Below are 18,864 nucleotides of genomic sequence, written 5' to 3'. Positions count from 1 at the left end.
AAAATCACTATCAAATATATATATATAACAAGGTATTCAACTCGAAATGACCCGAAAACAGGGTGCATCAGTTTTGAAGCGATTTTCATGAACCCGGTCTTATTCAACGCAGAAATGAATTTCCTTTCTGGAAATGTATATATGTTGTTATATTTCTACACATGCTGGGTCACATTTTAAAAAATAAAACGCTACACAATTCGCGTATTTCACTTTTGAAAGAGGAATAATCCTTTATTGTCAGAATTTCGAATTCAAGAGGAAAGTTGCAATTGTGCCCCTTTATCTAAAAATAAACCAGAAAGTCGATTAGCGAGCTATGACGCACTTCCAACGTGTGTACTGTGTATTGAAATGTGTGTATTGGGTAAACCCACTATGAACATAGCGAAACGGTGGAAGTGTACTACCAATTAATACGCGGTTATTTACCGTCTGGATTAAATTATACATGTGACAACCGTACACTTGTTATAACTAACGTGTAATTGTGTAAGGGATTCGTTGTTTACCAATTTGTGTTATAAAGGAAAGGTTTTTAACTAATGAATGCATTGATTACGAAAACAAACAGGAAATGCTTCAGCTAGATTGTGGCTAACCGCAGTTGAAAACCACATGTCTGTTTCAAGCTGGGCAGGATTATACATGCGATATATTTTAGTGCTTGATAACAATATTCTTTGGATTTATTAAAACGCTGCCATTGAACTCGCCGATAATGTAAGTAAACTTATTCTTGGGCCTCTTGTGGATGTTGTATGTTACTTGTGTATGGCACAGAGCGGTATGTGTATGTAATGAGTATCATAACTTGAAATCGGGTATGAAGAACGTTGATACTACCATAAAAATTATGGTCGATATCTAGCTAAAGCCAACGTACTGAGTGGGAGAGATAACGAGCTCACGGAAAGAGTAGTTCTTCTTAAATGATTTGAACTTTTATGAGTATATACCGTACAGCTCAGCGACCCGCTGGGTCTATAGCTGGGGTGTTGGATGATTTCAACGAGGAATAAGAGCACAGCGTTCTTCAGGTTCTACTTTTCGCACTGGGTCGAGCCCACGACCTATCACAAACAATTAGCCCAGTAAACATGGTTTACTATACGACACGTATAATATAGTGTGCACATCGTGCGTATTTGTCATTTGATCCATGTATACATATCATTTTGAACAGCTCATTCCCTTGCGGATATTACAGGAAAATATGACAGGCCCAGAGAGAATAAAATACTGTTCTTGTAACATGATGAATCACTGCACCTCTACCAACCAACGTTCAGTATCGTTTTCAAACGGAATGAGTTTTTTTGCGTGTGTCATCACTCACACTAACAATAACAGCCTCCTCCTCCTCCTCATCATTATCATCATCTTCTTCTTCTTCTTCATCATAATACATTATAATTTTCATCAACATCATCATCATCATCGTCGTCGTCGTCGTCATCATCATCCATCTATATTATCATCATATACTATTATCATACAACTAACAATGACCATCATGGTACGACCAGTACCATATTTATCACTATTATATGTTTACCGTCACCGTCATCACTCATCAGCGTTATGGAAATCCCCTACCACAATCACTGACAAAACAGTGTCAACAACTATTAAATAAACTACAGCAACGGTGATTAACGAGGATTACGGAAATACATCAATTGATCACAATGCGCATTCTAAAAAATATACATGGTTTATTTGATGTTTGTTTGATTTTTCCTGTCTTAAACCGATACTAAGCGTAAAAGAGCTGTACAATATGTACCCTGTTTGGCAAAAGCTTTAAGAATACCGGTACTTAATGAGATCTTTTGAAGGATTTGATCTTAAATAAAGCTGGGTTTTTTTCCGCGTTCACATGCACAGGGTATGCATCATTATAACTTAATCGGATCTAAGCATACTTAGATTATGATATAACCGTCGCCGTGTTTTCTCTAAACAATTAAAATCGGCAAGAAAATCATGCGTAACATGAGGATTAACGATTCCTTTGATATCATGGTATGGTTTCGAGTTCGGTTTTCGTTGACTTTTGACCTACTACAGTTATATAATATTCATTTACACATGTATCAGCTACCTGGAAATATGTACACAATGCTAGCTTGGTGGACCGATATTCTTTTGTTGATCACGACAATATTAGAAATATTGCAGATTTGTTGTCTTATTTTATAGAAAAACTGTTGTATATTAAGCTCCTTTGTACTATAGTGACAATACGTGATATCTCTTTTACATCAAAGGGCATACAAGGTTCAACGTAATGTATAATTGTCTTCTCAACTGTAATATAAATGTGACTCATCTGAACTATTAAACGAGTATATTTGATGATAATAAGATCATAAAACTAAGAATTGATAAAGTGGCAACTACGAATTAGCACGCGCGGGGAGCAGTCAGTTTAAATTTCTTGTTATACAAAGAAGTTTCAGTAAGCCCGGATATATCCGGGATTTTTGGTCTTAATTTGAACATAATTCGGCCACATTTTCCTGCTAACCTGTAATACATTTCCTATTCCCACTCAATTTAAGCCTTATTTTGAAAAAAAGAGACTTACATTTAATATGTCACGACTACTTTGATAAATAATCCAAGCAATTTTCATCTGACCATGTTTCGGTAAGTATGTCTGTTATTTAGGCTTAGCGTTTGTAGCTAAACTTTTATTTAATGTTTAATCTTTAATAACAAAATTATAATGTTAACATGTGATAACGCTAACATACAAAAAACCCTCGTCACACAATCCCCTTCAATGGCTCATGTAGGTGGTCGCTTTAATTTACGTTTTGTTAGTGGAACCTGTGGTTTTTATTAAAAATAAACAGCAATTAATAGCAAGGTTAGTAGAACCGCATGGTTTTGTCAGCTACACTTTGGTATTCGACACCGAACAATTCAGGAGTGGTTGTTCACTGGAGCTCAAAATAAATAAGTTTTCCTCGATAGGCGTTTCTATTTAACCACTCTTGATAGGCGTTGGCTTCCGCAAAAAGGCTTAAAACAGTTTCCGTTTTATAACTCGAAAACGAATTTAACCACTGTTATGAGGTAAACTTTACATTTCTATATTTTGAGACATGTTGTTGATGCTACTGGCGATGATGGTGATGATAAAAAGATGATGGTGGCGGTGGTGGTGTTGATGACGATGCTGATGATTAATATGATGATGACTGGTGTAATATATGACACATAACATCTAAAGAACTTTGATTTTCAATACTATTACATATTCAAAACTAATTAAGCCATTAAAAGCGTTGAAAAAATGAACAACTACGACTTTCCAGCGGATAATTCGCCCCATTGGTGCAAAAAGGTACCATGTGGCATTGAAATTAAAAGGCACATGGTACCTTTCTGCATACATGGGGCGTATATGATACGGAAATCGCATGCGTATTTAATTATGCATCCGATGATAGGCCACATTAACCTGGCGTCATTATATTTCTTTTTAGCGCTCCCGTGAGAGAAGTTCAACAACCGTGATTAAAATTTAAACGGTGCTCAATGAAGCTCATTTAGGTGGCCGCCTTTTCCCGCTGCTTGATGTCTCGGTGGGAATCTGATGTGTTTGACAAATAACCCCATTTATGCCTAGTGGACTCTCCCATCAATTTAAATTGGATCAATTTATTTACAAAATTACTAATTAGGGATGTTTGGTTTATTTATTTCTATATTAAGAATATTTCTTACAGAAATTCCTTTAAGCAAACAGCGCAGACCCTGATGAGACGCCGCTTCATGCGGCGTCTCATCTTGGTCTACGCTGTTTGCCAAGGCCTTTTTCTAGACGCTAGGCATACATGGGTTAATACTTCATCTGCAGATTAAAGAAGTGACCCTTTTCTCTGTATATTTTCTCATTTTTCTAAATGTCACTCTGCTAATATTTTGAAGAAAAAAACTTGAGATGAAAACGGATACATTTGTTGAAAAGAATTCAATATCCTGATATTTTTCTGAATTTACTTCCGCGTGAGTCAGACTGTCACTGACAAGTACTAGTAAACAGACGTGACATTTGTTCACATAAGCAGACAATACTAATATATCGTGATATTCCGGTGTTTCTGGTTTTTGTTTTGTTAAATGCCACATTCCATGGTAATATACATCATATTGCGTTACATTTCTAAATTTCAGGGGATTTATCATTGAAACCTAATTAGCGCCTACGAAACACAAACTGATGTAGTAAGCAAAAGACACCTTTGTGAAACTGGTAGAAGAAGCGCCTGGTGCGAGTAATAAATAAAACTATAAATTTTAGAAATAAAATCCTTTGAAAATCATCATATCAGATATGAACAGTCAAATAATGTTCTCTGGATATAGTATTAATAAGAGCCGTCCTCTGGGAAGACGGGGCTTCATGCATTTGTGTAGAGTATCGTACCCGATTAACCCGTACAGTCTGCACACCCTTATCAGGTTTGACACTTAACGATTTTGTGTGTGGATTTTTGTGTTTAAAAGAAGTCTCTCTTAAACAAAATCCAGACTAGGTAAAAGTGTCGTCCCTGATGAGCATGTGCGGACTGCACAGGCTCATCTAGGATAATACTTGACAGAAATGTGTGAAACCCACTGGTAAGTTTTACGAGATGAATGCTCATCCACATGTGCAATCAGACGGATTTAGACTGTACGACTAGTTCGTTCCGATTTTATTGATATTGATAACAATAATGCAATTAGAAAAGACAACATATCGAATATTTGCAAGAATTAATGTATAGAAACATTAAATGACATACATATACAAGATGTATGCGATTGTTAGAATGCAAATGAATGACTGGACGGTTTTATATGAACAATGAGTTGGAAGACAAACGAAGACAAATAATGCGGCGCAAAACAAAACAGCATATTCACCGTGAGCATCGTGTTCGTAATCGGTAACACGTTCATTTTAATACGTAATACGTATACGTGTAATGTTTTAAATCTAAGACATTTTAAATGGTAAAACACATGTTCAGGTAATGCATACCAAGTATTATATCGTATAGCAATAATATCAGCGTTTTTTTCTGTCTTTATTAAGTACCGGTAAACGACACTTTCCCCCATTTCGGAAAAATACAAATTTCCCCATGTCCCAATTGAAGGAAACTTTAAACATTTTTTAATAAATGCAATATTATTTAGTGTCTCTATGCAGCTTTATGGCTTGAACCTAAGTAAATATAATATTCACAACTTGACAACATTGAGTTATCAAGTTTAGGTATTTGGGAGTAGAAAAATCAATCAAATACACCGATTTCCCAATATGAACCCTTCACAACGAGAATTTGTCCAATTTAAGTTTTTTTCCCCACACACCTTTCCCAATTGGATTGGTACCGGTACGTTTTCCGATTGGGCAAAAATATCGATGGGCATAGATCAACAACATAACGACTCGTATCAACAACATAACCATGACATTTGAAAATGTTCGAAAAAAACATGCGAGCAGTTGTATTCCACTAGTTATCAGACATTTGGAAATCGATCGTACGCATATATTTCATTAATGCCTTAGATACATGGGTTTGTTACCGGGAAAACGGTACGAGTTAATAAGACAAGCGAGAAAGCTCGAACACAGGCTCGTTAATACAACAAGGTACACGTGTTATAACATAATGTGTTTTATCAACTTATAGCGATTTTTCATACTTTATAATGTACTCGTAAATGGTACTATCCCAATTAAGTAAAAGGTACTATCCCAATTACGAAAGAACTGCTTAATGTATAATTGCCGTCTGAAAATTTTCCAAAAGAAAAGAGCAGTTTCATTGTTTCAAATGTGCATTATTTTCAAACGAACAAATAAAATGATCACTAAAATTGAACATTAATTCAAGTCAAAATGCATGTAAATTAATAGTTGCATTGGTTTGTGAAATTTATACCATGCAACTTAAAAGATCCTTTGTTCCCAATCTGAAGATTTCACGACGTTTAAAATTTTCCGAATTTCACCGTTTATTGCGCTATTTGTTCACAATTGGTACGGTAACTTTACTTTTCCCAATTGAGCAAAAAACATCGCCGACTCAAAATCTGCTACAAAGTTCACTTGGTATATCGGACACAAACCTAAAGCTGCTGCATATTAAATGAGCGCACTATGGATAAACGTATGAGGGTCGCTCACATCGGGAAATGGATCAAGGAACGCATAATCGGTGAAAAATATCGGGATTAGATGGCCTGTACATGGAAAACAACAATAACGCCGCCTTATATTACATTCACCTTCAAACGCGCATGAACGTAGTAGCTTAGCTGAAAATAAATGTTTAACGGCAAGTGCTACTGCACTGGGTTAAGTAGACAGACGCGTTATGAACGTGTAGTTTTTCTGTTTCGGTTGAATAAGTAAGCTCGCAGATAGGTGTTGCTATGTAGCAGATAATAATACTACGGCATTGCGAACATAGGCATACGATATTTTAAGAAATTTATGCTTTTAATTCATTATGCCCCCCTTCGAAGAAGAGAGGGTATATTGCTTTGCTCATGTCGGTCGGTCGGTCGGTCGGTCCGTCCACCAGATGGTTGTCATACGATAACTCAAGAACGCTTGGGCCTAGGATCATGAAACTTCATAGGTACATTGATCATGAATCGCAGATGGCCTCTAACGATTTTGAGGTCACTAGGTCAAAGGTCAAGGTCACGGTGACCCGAAATAGTAAAATGGTCTCCGGATGATAACTCAAGAACGCATACGCCTAGGATCATGAAACTTCATAGGTAGATTGATCATGACTCGCAGATGACCCCTATTGATTTTGAGGTCACTAGGTCAAAGGTCAAGGTCACGGTGACCCGAAATAGTAAAATGATTTTCGGATGATAATTCAAGAACGCATATGCCTAGGATCATGAAACTTTATAGGTAGATTGATCATGACTCGCAGATGACCCCTATTGATTTTCAGGTCACTATGTCAAAGGTCAAGGTCACGGTGACCCGAAATAGTAAAATGATTTTCGGATGATAACTCAAGAACGCATATGCCTAGGATCATGAAACTTCATAGGTAGATTGATCATGACTCGCAGATGACCCCTTTTGATTTTGAGGTCACAAGGTCAAAGGTCAAGGTCACGGTGACCCGAAATAGTAAAATGATTTTCGGATGATAAATCAAGAACGCTTTTGCCTAGGATCATGACACTTCATAGGTACATTGATCGTGACTTGCAGATGACCCCTATTGATTTTCAGGTCACTAGGTCAAAGGTCAAGGTCACAGTGACAAAAGTCGTATTCACACAATGGCTGCCAGTACAATGGACAGCCCATATGGGGGCATGCATGTTTTACAAACAGCCCTTGTTATTACTTATCCGGTGTGTTTTTTTCGTTCAAATTCGATGTATTCGGTCCCATTCCCAAATCGAAAAAATGTATATATTGTTGCCCAAATGAGACCTAACAATTTCGAATGGAATGTCCCCGCCGAATTTTTGTGAGATACCAACCTTTAGTCCCATCCAGCATTAGCTCTATAAGTTCAACCTAAATAAATATAATAATAAAAAACTTTTATTCGCAATTTTGAAGCCAAAAAACACACAATCATTTCCCCATTTTGGTCAAAACGCCGCGATTTATCCCAACCCAAAGGTATCCGGCCCCATTCCTAAAATGGACAAAATAACGCACACTGTTACCAATCCTATTAACGATGTTTTATTGCGGTGTTAAACAGACAAATTGCATTTATGATCTGAAGGCATGACATGCATAGATAAATTAAAATGTAATATTATAACCAGATTTGTTAAACTAAACGGAATGTTATTAAGAATAAGATAGGCCGCGGCGATAGTTGTGTTGTTGGGTGTGGACTCAGTTTTAAAGCATTACTGTCTCAGTAGGTATGAGCCCCGCTCTTTGAAAATTAGGCTTAATGCATTCGCGTAAAGTATCGGACTGCACAGGCTAATTTTGGACGACATTGTACTCGTAAAGGTTTGCTAAGAGACTTCGTTTAAGCCTTTACCACTTAGATACGTATGTTGACGCATTTGTAGTCACTTAGAAAGTTACATTTAATTAAAGATCTTTCTTACTAGATTCAAATTTTTAAGGCTTCGTGTCCAACCCCTTAGATAATGATTAGCAGCAAACAGCATAAAACATGAACAGACTGCGAGTTACTCGCAGGCTGTTCTGCTCCTATGCTGTTTGCACATAGCCATTTTCACTTTGCTTCTGAGTTGGAAAAGGTTAATCGAAAAATATCATACAAGCGGAAAGTGTTGTCCCTGATCACCCTGTGTGGACTAATCGGGGACGACACTGATTGCACATGCATTAAGCCCCGTTTTCCCACAGCGCGGCTCATGTGTATGGAATGCCGACAGGCAACTTATCGCCACGTGTAATTTAACCCGTCGAGGTCACGGCTACGCTTAGATCACTGTCTATCGTATACGACAGCGGTTTTTATCTTTACTATACAAGTAAACTTCACGAGTAAAACGGGGTGACGTGATAAGAAATGCGACTTGTGTTGTCGTCGAGTCAATAGTTTGTGAATGTATTAAGAACGGTTTATTCTTTTATATTTCATGACATGAATGACCGACATTAGGTTGTGGTATGTCTCAGTAGTTACATTCCAAACAATTATATAGATGGGCATAAAGCTATGTAAATCCATGCCTGTTTAAATATGCTCAGTAGTAAGACCGCCGGGAAAGTTAAAACCAATAAACCAACTCTTGACTACAAGCGCAATTATTTAGATACTTTAAAGTCCCTTTCGTCATAAGATTTTAAATAGGTAGTCTGTCTTAAGAAGTGTTTGTCTATAGTGGCAATGACTCCGTCAATCGTTCATTAAATTATTTGTTTTAGACGAATGCGTATCATTTTGAAAGTAAGAGTTATCGAGATAATCGAGGAACGCCAATGCTTTAAGCGTGAGGGTCTAGTGTTTTTAAATGACAAACCACAAAAACATTCTAATGCATGTCGATAAATAAGCGATTGTTGTGTCTAATGTGTATGGTTTAGTGTTTTTTTTCAACTGTAGTTGTCTGCGACGATGTCAGAGGTGCAGTTATTTGATTGAAATCCAAGGTACTGTGAATGTAATTAACGTGACTGTGCAACGTGTCGTAAGATCATGGAGTCCACAGTACTGTTAATCGTAGACACGTGCGCTAGGTGGCGTTGTTTACACTCCTTTTTAATATAAACAATTTCATCTGTAACTTTAAATACATGTATACTCTTTGACTTCTGCAGATGTTCAAATATGCCCTCGTCGTCAGTACAATTATTAGGTGACTGACACAAAATGTAAATTATACTATCAAAAGCAGAACATTAGTCGAGCGCGCGGTCTTTGGGCAGTTCTTATGTATTCAGATTATACATCCCTATGGTAAGTCTTCTCGTCACTGACATGATTATCTGGTAAAGTGCGTTGCTTAATTTATGATAAACACACGTCGGGCAATGACGCGAAGTTCTTTCACCGCCCTGGCATCTAAGATCCATGATGCTATGTTAGCGATTCCGATTGACAAAATCGCCATTGGCGATTGAATCTTTCAGCTGGCGATTAATACTTAAAATATGAAAGAAAATGGCGAATGTAAACAGAATTAGATTTTATCTGTACATGTAGTCTACATACTTGAAATGAGCACCCGTTACATACTTCCACATAATAGCGCCATAAACACAACATGGGGTATTAGATAATCCACTCATTAGAGATAAGAGATTAGAGAATATTCAACACACAATACGCAGTCCTACATGTAGCTCTATGTGTACCATGCCATTGACAGTATACTGTCGCGTCTAGCCGGTTCTCCATAAATTACACAATTATTGAATCTCTCCCCCAAAAAAGAGTCATACTAGTAGTTAGATTTTGTTCATCATGTTTAAGGGCTAGCTATTCCACACAATACATGTTTCAAACTCCTTGTGAGAAATGGCGTATGACACATATTAAAATAAAACATATAACAATGCATTAACTCCTAATATTTCTTTATGGTGCGTTTTCAATTGTTTTCTCGTAGTCTACGCTTATACCTCTTCTATTTTAATTGTAAGTGTCACTGTAAATAACAACACTGGTTAATTACTCGCATTATCCCAGTTTGCCCTGCACTAAAGGTCACTGACTTGTATTAACAACTAATTAGCCTGTCAGCCGAAATTGCGATTACTGAATTAATTATGTTACCGATAATAGATTGGTATTTTGTGTCTGTGTTTGGATTCGTGATACTGATTTAACTAATTTACTTACCGGTATGTCACCGATATTGGATAATCATGTCTGTATCTGGATGCGTGATTCTGATTTATTTAGCTGTTGCTCCTGTTTCTAAGCTGATAATAATGATTTTGACCCGTTTTCCGGTGTACAAACATCATTGGATACACATAACAAATCATGCCCCTAACCTTCAGTATCTTATAAATGGAGAGCACCGGAGTGGTTGGAACCATGGAGGAATAAAAGCTTTCTAAGATTAGCAGAGTTTGCATAAGTATCATTTATTTTATGCTTTCTGGTGGTTTATAGAGAAATATCAGTGAATTAAAACTGATAATTTCACTGTTTCAAACAGTGAACATTAACAGTGAAAATTATCGATAATGTTCACTGTTTACTGTGAAATGACGTCATTTTTTTACGAAATGGCGTCTTTATCTCAGCGAAATTCTTTAGTTAAACTCTTAAACAATGTATATAAAAGGTGAAAAAAGCGTAAAATAAAAAGAAAATTTGTATGATTCGGTGGAATATCGATTTTAATTCACTCTTGATCATAGAAAATATATAGTTTTCACTCGTGGCTGCGCCATTCGTGAACATATTATTGTATTATGATCACTCGTGAATTAAAATCGATAATCCACCGAATCCAACAAATATCCTCTATATAATCCACTTTATTTTGAAATTCTGGTTGCGTCGAAAGCGTGTTGGCTAGACAAATGAAATACGTCAACATCAAGGAAGTGCATAAATCGTAATGAGGCACTCAAAGGAAAACTATTTGTTAACGCTTGACTTTATATTATCAAAAATGATCGAATGACTGATTGTTATACTGCCTTAAAGTTGTGTTTGCTGGTATAAACCGTCGCCGCGGATAAATGGTAAGGGTGTTCGCCTACGGGCAGGACTGAGGAGGCCGAGGATTCGAGGTATCCGGTGAGGCGCCCCCGGAGAGGTGCTCCCAGGAGAAGTGCCCCCTATTTTTAAGGGGGCGGAGAGGTGCCATTTCATTAAATATGGAGGGGCGGATAAGTGCCCGCCTGTCAGAATTAAGTAGGCGGATATCTGCCTCACGAAAAATTTCTTAGCGGGATGACCTAATTAGGGCCCTACTAAGAAACTTTGCGGGGAGTAAAGTCGTGACATAAAGCGAATTTAAATACAAAATAAACGCTAATCACCTTTTCATCAATCTGCTCAGGGTGTTTTTTTAAGGGGAAAACAATATTTAGGGGTCACTTATCCGGGTGATCAATTCTGACAAGAGGGCACTTCTCCGCCCCCTATTTTTCAGAAGGAGGGCAGTTCTTCGAGCGTATATACGTTCATCAGTACAGGTGTTTCATTTAAGTGAAAATCGCTGGCCCTTAATCGCAAGGGGTGACAATACAATACTTTTTGTTATTATCAGACAGACAGACAGACAGACAGACAGTTTATTCAGACTTATACAAAAGTACATCGTCTTCATACACAAATATATACATTATTTTTTGTCACACAAATAGGTATTACAACATTACATTACATAACATAACATAGATGGTCATTTAAGAATACGAATATAAATAAACACAATCAATTGCAAGAATACGTAAATTCCATCAAAGCGGTGTTTATAAATAAACATAATCAAGTGCAGAAATATGTAAATTCCAACAAAGCGGCAATGAATTTTTTTTAAACGTAACATAACATAAAAGGTCAATTAAGATTACAAAAATAAATAAACACAATCAATTGCAAGAATATGCAAATTTCATCAAAGCGGTAATGAAATTTTTAAACAATATTAATAAGAATTGTATTTCTTAAAGCAAGAGCTTCCTTCATATATTCACATACATTTGAGATAATTGATTTGTTACATTATTATCTATGTAGGTATGATTATGAATCACTTTTTGCAAACGTAATAAATTAAAGTTTATGTAACAGAATAAAAGAAGAAAATACACCATGGTGCATGTAACGAAACATGTGTATTTAATTTATTTCGTTAAATCTCTATACGAAAGACAGCTGTCTCATGCCGGCAGTCGAATTAGGCAATTAATGTATATTATACAGTTTAATACGCCATGTTATCGCGAGATTTACAAACGCAAAAAATAAGCAGCACGCAACCAGATGATTCAGATGATAACGAATGGGTGGAATTAGATAAGCGGTAGGCGTTTATCGGTCTACTCATGATATTGCTCAGTCACGTGACCAGTGTTTGTAAATTCCCTGTTATCATGAGCGTGGGCTGGTTGTGATGCAATAATATTTCGAAGCTCAACAAGTTAATTCTTGTTCAGAACTGAACGATTGTTACATGCAGTCAATGTTGGCTGCAAGCGTATACTAGGTGCCGATTTTACTGAAGAGTAAACTCTTTGTTTGGATGATAATATGCCCAAAGAATGACTTCCACTCGACAATCTGGATTTTAAAAAGTACATTTTTTATCTCTGAAAATAATATGTTATTTCAATAGGCATTGTGTCGTTTGTATTGTGGAATTTAATCTCCAACATTATCGTTTGATCGATATTATAATACATATCGTATGTTCTACCACAGATAGTTGCTTTTTATGCCCCTGAAGGAGGGCATATAGTGATCGGACTGTCCGTCCGTCCGTCTGTCCTTCCGTCACACTTTGCGTTTAGGTTTCTCATAATGCTCATAACTTCTATGTTCCTTGAGATATAACCTTCATATTTGGTATGCATGTGTATATGGACAAGGCGTTTCCATATGCACACAGATTTTGACCCCTGTGACGTTAAACTTAGGGTCCGCGTTTAGGTTTCGAAATCTGCGTTTAGGTTTCGAAAAATGTTCATAACTCCTATGTCCCTTGAGATATAACCTTCATATTTGGTATGCATGTGTATATGGACAAGACTTTTCCATACGCACAAAAATTATGACCCCATGTGACCTTGATCTTTAACTTAGGGTCCGCGTTTAGGTTTCGAAATCTGCGTTTACGTTTCGAAAAATGCTCATATCTTCCATGTCCCTTGAGATATAACCTTCATATTTGGTATGCATGTGTATATGTACAAGGCCTTTCCATACGCACACAAATTTTGACCCCTGTGACATTGATTTTGAACTAAGGGTCCGCGTTTAGGTTTCGAAATCTGCATTTAGGTTTCGAAAAATGCTCATAACTTCTATCAAAGCGAAGGGGGCATATGTCATCCTATGGTGACAGCTCTTGTTGAGTACTATGATAGTATGAGTATTTGCAGACAAATTTACTGCACCGGGATGGATTACTAAACCCGGCATCGCTGCAAATTGTACGTTCATTTAAAGCCATGGAAGCAAGAGTTCAATTTGCTGCCTCATTCTCTTTTACTTAAAGGTTGCAGCCAGATGACCTGCTGGTCAGAATCTAACTCGTCGCATTTTTTAGCGGTGTTCAGGGGAAACTGGGCTTAATACCAGTGCAGTTTGCACAGGCTTATTTAGGACCTCACTTTGCGCTATTCTCTAGGTCTCTTCGAAACTAACCCCCAATGTAGGCCTGAAGTGTCGTCTCTATTAAGTATGTGCGGTCTGAGCAGGCTAATCTGATACGACACGTAACTCACATACATTAAGCCCAGTTTTCCCAGAACGCGACTCATTATCGACTTCATAGTTTTAAAATATGCGAACTGTGCGATTGGGCAGATGTTGTTTTATCACTCTTGGTTTGAACTATGCGCAGTCTAGAGACCAATGCTGAAGTATACATTGTGCCTTCTAGATAATGGTAATATTTTTCTTTGTTGGACACACACACAAATAGCTTAAAATGGTAATCGTTTAAAGCTTGCTCATATAAGGTAAATCAGAACGTATTGTGTTCAGAAATACAGGACATTCACGTTCGCCAATAAACTACTGTTACAAATGACCGTATTTGCAACAAACGGGTTTTCTCATTATTATAATTTTTTATTTTATAAATTGACTTTCGTTAACATTGCATTATTGGCATGTCAGTGTGGCAATTCCAAATAATAACTTCATAAATGTATGTTAATGTGTCTGACGTACAAATTAACGATCCATTAAGTTATGGTTAATTATATTACCGTTCAATTCTGCTTTGTATGGGCAACACAATTATTATCTAACCGAACGTTGTATAAAACTATAATAAATTGCAAAATGATTTAGTAAGCTGCTCTACTTACTCGGCGTTTTATTAACTCCTACGGTAAAGGTTATGTTAGGATAGACCATATTAAGCTGAGCACGCTTATGGTGAGCGTTTTGATCTCCTTTTGCCCGTCACACATCGTCCGTCTTGCGTCGTCACGATTTACCTTGACAGCACTATAGAGCCTTTTAGAGGTAACATGTATTGCCTAAATCTTCATGAAACTGTGGCACAGCCGAGTTCGAAACTCGATTACCGGTATGTGGGGGTCAAAAACTATGTCGCCAGTCTAATCGAAGAAGTTTGTTATCTCCCTAAAAGTCATTATCTTTATTAAACTTGCTAAGTAAAAAAAGTGTAATTATATCTCGATTGAGTTCGAAAATGGTTCCGGTCCATTTAAAAACAACGCCACCAGTGGACGGGGACTGGGTAGTTAGTTTAAACCTATATATGTTAGTACGATTGCGTTGACAGCCTAAGGCTTATATAACCGCTTTCGAGTCAGATTCCTGGGCCTAGAACCAGTACTTGGTGTCTTTGGGGGAGATCTAAAGAACGCTCCCACGATCGGGATAGAACCCGTGACCCCGTGACGAGGCAGTTTTTGTGGAATGGATTAAGTGAAATAGTGTGAACACACTCTAGAAGTTGTTTTGTCCAATCTTTATGAAACATGCTCCAAAATGTATATTTATTACTCGACAGAGTCCTAAAATGGACACGGTCTGTTGAAAAACATGGCGTTAAAGTTTTACTTATACATAGCGAGAGTTAAACCTTGTGCCTCTAAAAGTAATGCGTCAAATATTAATATTATACCATTAACCATTCTCAGAACAACTGTTTATTGTCTGAATTCGATTATGGTTCTGGTACGTTGAAACCATGGTCGCCACGTGAACACTTTTTTCATTCAAATAATTGTATTTTGTGTAATCTTCAATCTTTTCCAGAGCCCTTGTGTTGATGATTTCTAATGATATCGGCTGCTTTCGAAAGTATTTGCGGTGCATGAACACACTAGATGACACATCATGTTTTGTGTCCAATCTTAGTGAAAAAACCGCTTTGAATAGTTTAGTTCATTCAGTTGTCATGTTAGCAACTTGCCAATGTTCATATTGTTATTAAAAGTCTTTAATATTTATGTAAATTAACACAATTTGCTGCGCAGTTGTTTGACTATGAATAGCTTTACATATGGATACAAGCATACAAGTTACAACTATGCACTTTGCTCCGTCTTCTTCGTGAGCGATGGCGAACTGCATTTAAATGTATACGAAGTTAATCCAAAGCCCAGACGGCTGGTTATCCGCGATAATGTACATACCAGATGCAAGATTAGCCCCCGCGTTTCGGTTGATTATTTTGCTGATTGCTAATGCAACCGTTCATACGGTGAACACGAAGAATAAATACTGTAGGAATTTCAAATTCTGCGTTGTTTAAATATAAATTTTAAACTAAATTGTGAGGTGGCTTAAGAGTGAAAAGAATTACAGATTAAACAAGCTAAGACTTATTTCACAATGACATTCAGTGATCAACGTGCTCAACATAACAGCTTTAACCCATTTAAGCCTAGTAGACTCTCCCATCCTTATAAATTTGATCAATTTATTTCCAAAAGTAGGGATGTCTAGTATATTTATTTCTATATTACTAATATTTCTTACAGAAATTCCTTTAAGCAAACAGCGCAGACCCTGATGAGACGCCGCATCGGGGTCTGCTCTGTTTGCCAATGCCTTTTTTCTAGGCGCTAAGCATAAATGGCTTAAAACCACGAAAAAGATTTGATCGCACGATAGGTGTCTATACTACACCGTTCATCTCTATTTTATCCCGCAGGGAAATCAATTAAACGACTTTGCTTGTTTTAAATGCAATTTCTACAAATTACCATTTAATCAGCGTACTTCATGCTTAATTGAGTGTTAGTTTGTTTTACCGATAGAGCCCATTTATATATGCTGATATTTCGAATGTCTGTTATTTCAATTATAATCATTATTTTCTTTTAATGCTTATCAACTTAATGCACTTAACGCCCACAATCTAGAGACACCACACTGCAATGGAGATATTCAAAGATGAATTACGATGCGAACACTATTACGGATATTTGATATTAATGAATGGCTGAATGCACCGTTCGACAATTTACAGCGTTAATCAAAAGCACGTTGTCATTTTCGGGTCTCAATTGCGGCCAGACAACAGCCATTAACAGTCATCTCGAAATACTACATACGTGTTTAATCATAAATATTATATGGATGAACCTCATCGCTTTTCTCGGCAGCTATGCTATTAATGTACTATATTTGTATTTTTAGGAACAAAGCAGGCTTTTTTATGTTCCCGGTAGGGTGGCATATAGCATTTGAACTGTCTGTCCGTCCGTCCGTCCGAAAACTTTGACATTGGCCATAACTTTTGCAATATTGAAGATAGTAACTTGATATTTGGCATGCATGTGTATCTCACGGAGCTGCACATTTTGAGTGGTGAAAGGTAAAGATCATTCTTCAAGGTCAAAGGTAAAAAAACAAATCCAAGGGAAGTAAAAAGCTTTAAAGGGAGATAATTTCTATTTATCATTTGGCAGGAACATATTATTTTTGCAAGGGAAGTAATATTTGTTCAAGAGATATAACAAAAAAAAATCAATCAACGCGGCGCAGTAGGGGGCATTGTGTTTCTGACAAACACATCTCTGGTTGTCTCACATTTCTTTCACAATTCATAAACAAAGTGCGATCTTATACATTACAGCACAGCACCTAACATTTAATACATGTATAAAAATTTACGTACATCAAAGTCGTATTCACATCGCAATTAGTTTTGATATCCAGTTCAATCCTATTGTGTTTTGATGATTACTGATACATTATTTCTTGGTGCACTGTGTTGATTCCCCGTTCTTGTTTCACTGTTTTAAAGTTTTGCTTGAAACATTTCAAAGTGAAAACTGAAGGATAACGAATCAAATCACAAAATAACAGCAATTTCAATGTCTTCTCATAGCCAGGATTATCAGCATCATCATTATCATCATCGTGATCATCATCGTGATCATCATCATCATCATCATCATCATCATCATCATCATCATCATCATCATCATCATCATCATCATCATCATCATTGTAGTCGTCGTCGTTGTCGTCCTTGTCGTCGTCGTCGTCATCATCACAGCATAGTCACATTCGTCATCACTGAAAGCCCCCGCCATTATCTGGCTGTGGTTAATTCTTAACATATCAGTGCATATAGATTGTGTTCTAGAGATGCTTAATTAACAGAGCAGGATAAAGAGAGGAAAATAAGACAACATTATAATTTGCACTTATCGATCAATCGATAACATGGGCTTTGCGTAATTGATTACCAAGTGAAGCTGTAATTTGTCGATATACGCCCCCTGTACGTCGAAAATCCAAACTGAGTAGGATAATTCAAACTGAAGAAACAAATGGCGACAGAAATAAAGACCTCAGTCATTTATTTCAAAGAACACGTTTATTTATGTTTACTTGTGACATGATAAGCGTTTCTTTTTTATAAAATGTTATTTGCCGGATACAATGCGCTAATAAACCCATAACAATTAAAAACAATAACGTAAAAATAAAATGAAGATGTTTGAAAATCTTTGAAAAAGTAAATGAAATTGTCGAAAGGTTATGGCCAAAAACAATTGTAATCGAAGGTTTTTAATGTTTTAATGCTTGAACTTAAATGTATTTACCTTTCATGTATGTATGTAAAGAAAAGTATTGGCGTTAATGCTCGAAAACGCAATATATTTGTATTTGTTTGGGAAAAAAATATACAAATTGGATAATGACCTAACTAGTGTATGGATAATTCCAAACTAACATCAAGAAGTCGATGGATAATGACCAAACTGCCAGATGTATTTATGTCAGTTTGGATTTATCCATAAAGTTTAATACCCGTCCTGCAAACACATGATTTTAACACAGAAACACAATAGGTGTTAAAAAGGAAAATTGTAAAGGGCATTCCTGATATAATTTGGCATATCTCTGTTACAGTTTCGTTCGCTCTTTTCTCAATTAACGTGTAAATAATTCAACACATAGGTCGCATTTCATGTAAATTAGCATTTTTCGAAGACAAATTTATCGTTTTGTACTAGAAAACTATTAAATCATTGCAAAATTCAAAACGCCTGTGTGTGTCAGACATTTACTATCACATATGTAGAAAAAATACGTCATTGTAGTTACTAAATTAGCAGAAATGATAAAATAGTCATCTACCTTTCAGTTTCAGCTTCGGCCAACATTTTTTTCTTCAGTTTGAATTATCCAACAGAGTTTGGATTATCGACGTACAGGATGTGATATATCTATA

The 18,864-nt window shown here is 36.6% G+C and overlaps 1 protein-coding gene across 1 annotated transcript in view; it reads left to right on the top strand.

Annotated features, from left to right (window-relative positions):
• Positions 1-361: 361 nt before the first annotated feature.
• Positions 362-18,864, top strand: part of LOC127833959 (uncharacterized) — a 124,721-nt gene continuing 106,218 nt past the window's right edge. Inside the window, exon 1 of the mRNA XM_052359477.1 lies at positions 362-723. The gene's annotated coding sequence lies outside the window, so the exon portion shown is untranslated. The remainder of the gene's footprint in view (positions 724-18,864) is intronic.

The sequence above is a fragment of the Dreissena polymorpha genome, chromosome 6 (assembly GCF_020536995.1).
Source record: "Dreissena polymorpha isolate Duluth1 chromosome 6, UMN_Dpol_1.0, whole genome shotgun sequence".
NCBI classification, from domain to species: Eukaryota; Metazoa; Mollusca; class Bivalvia; order Myida; family Dreissenidae; genus Dreissena; species Dreissena polymorpha.
Note: the sequence above shows the minus strand (reverse complement) of the source record. Positions and strands in the feature narration are given on the sequence as shown.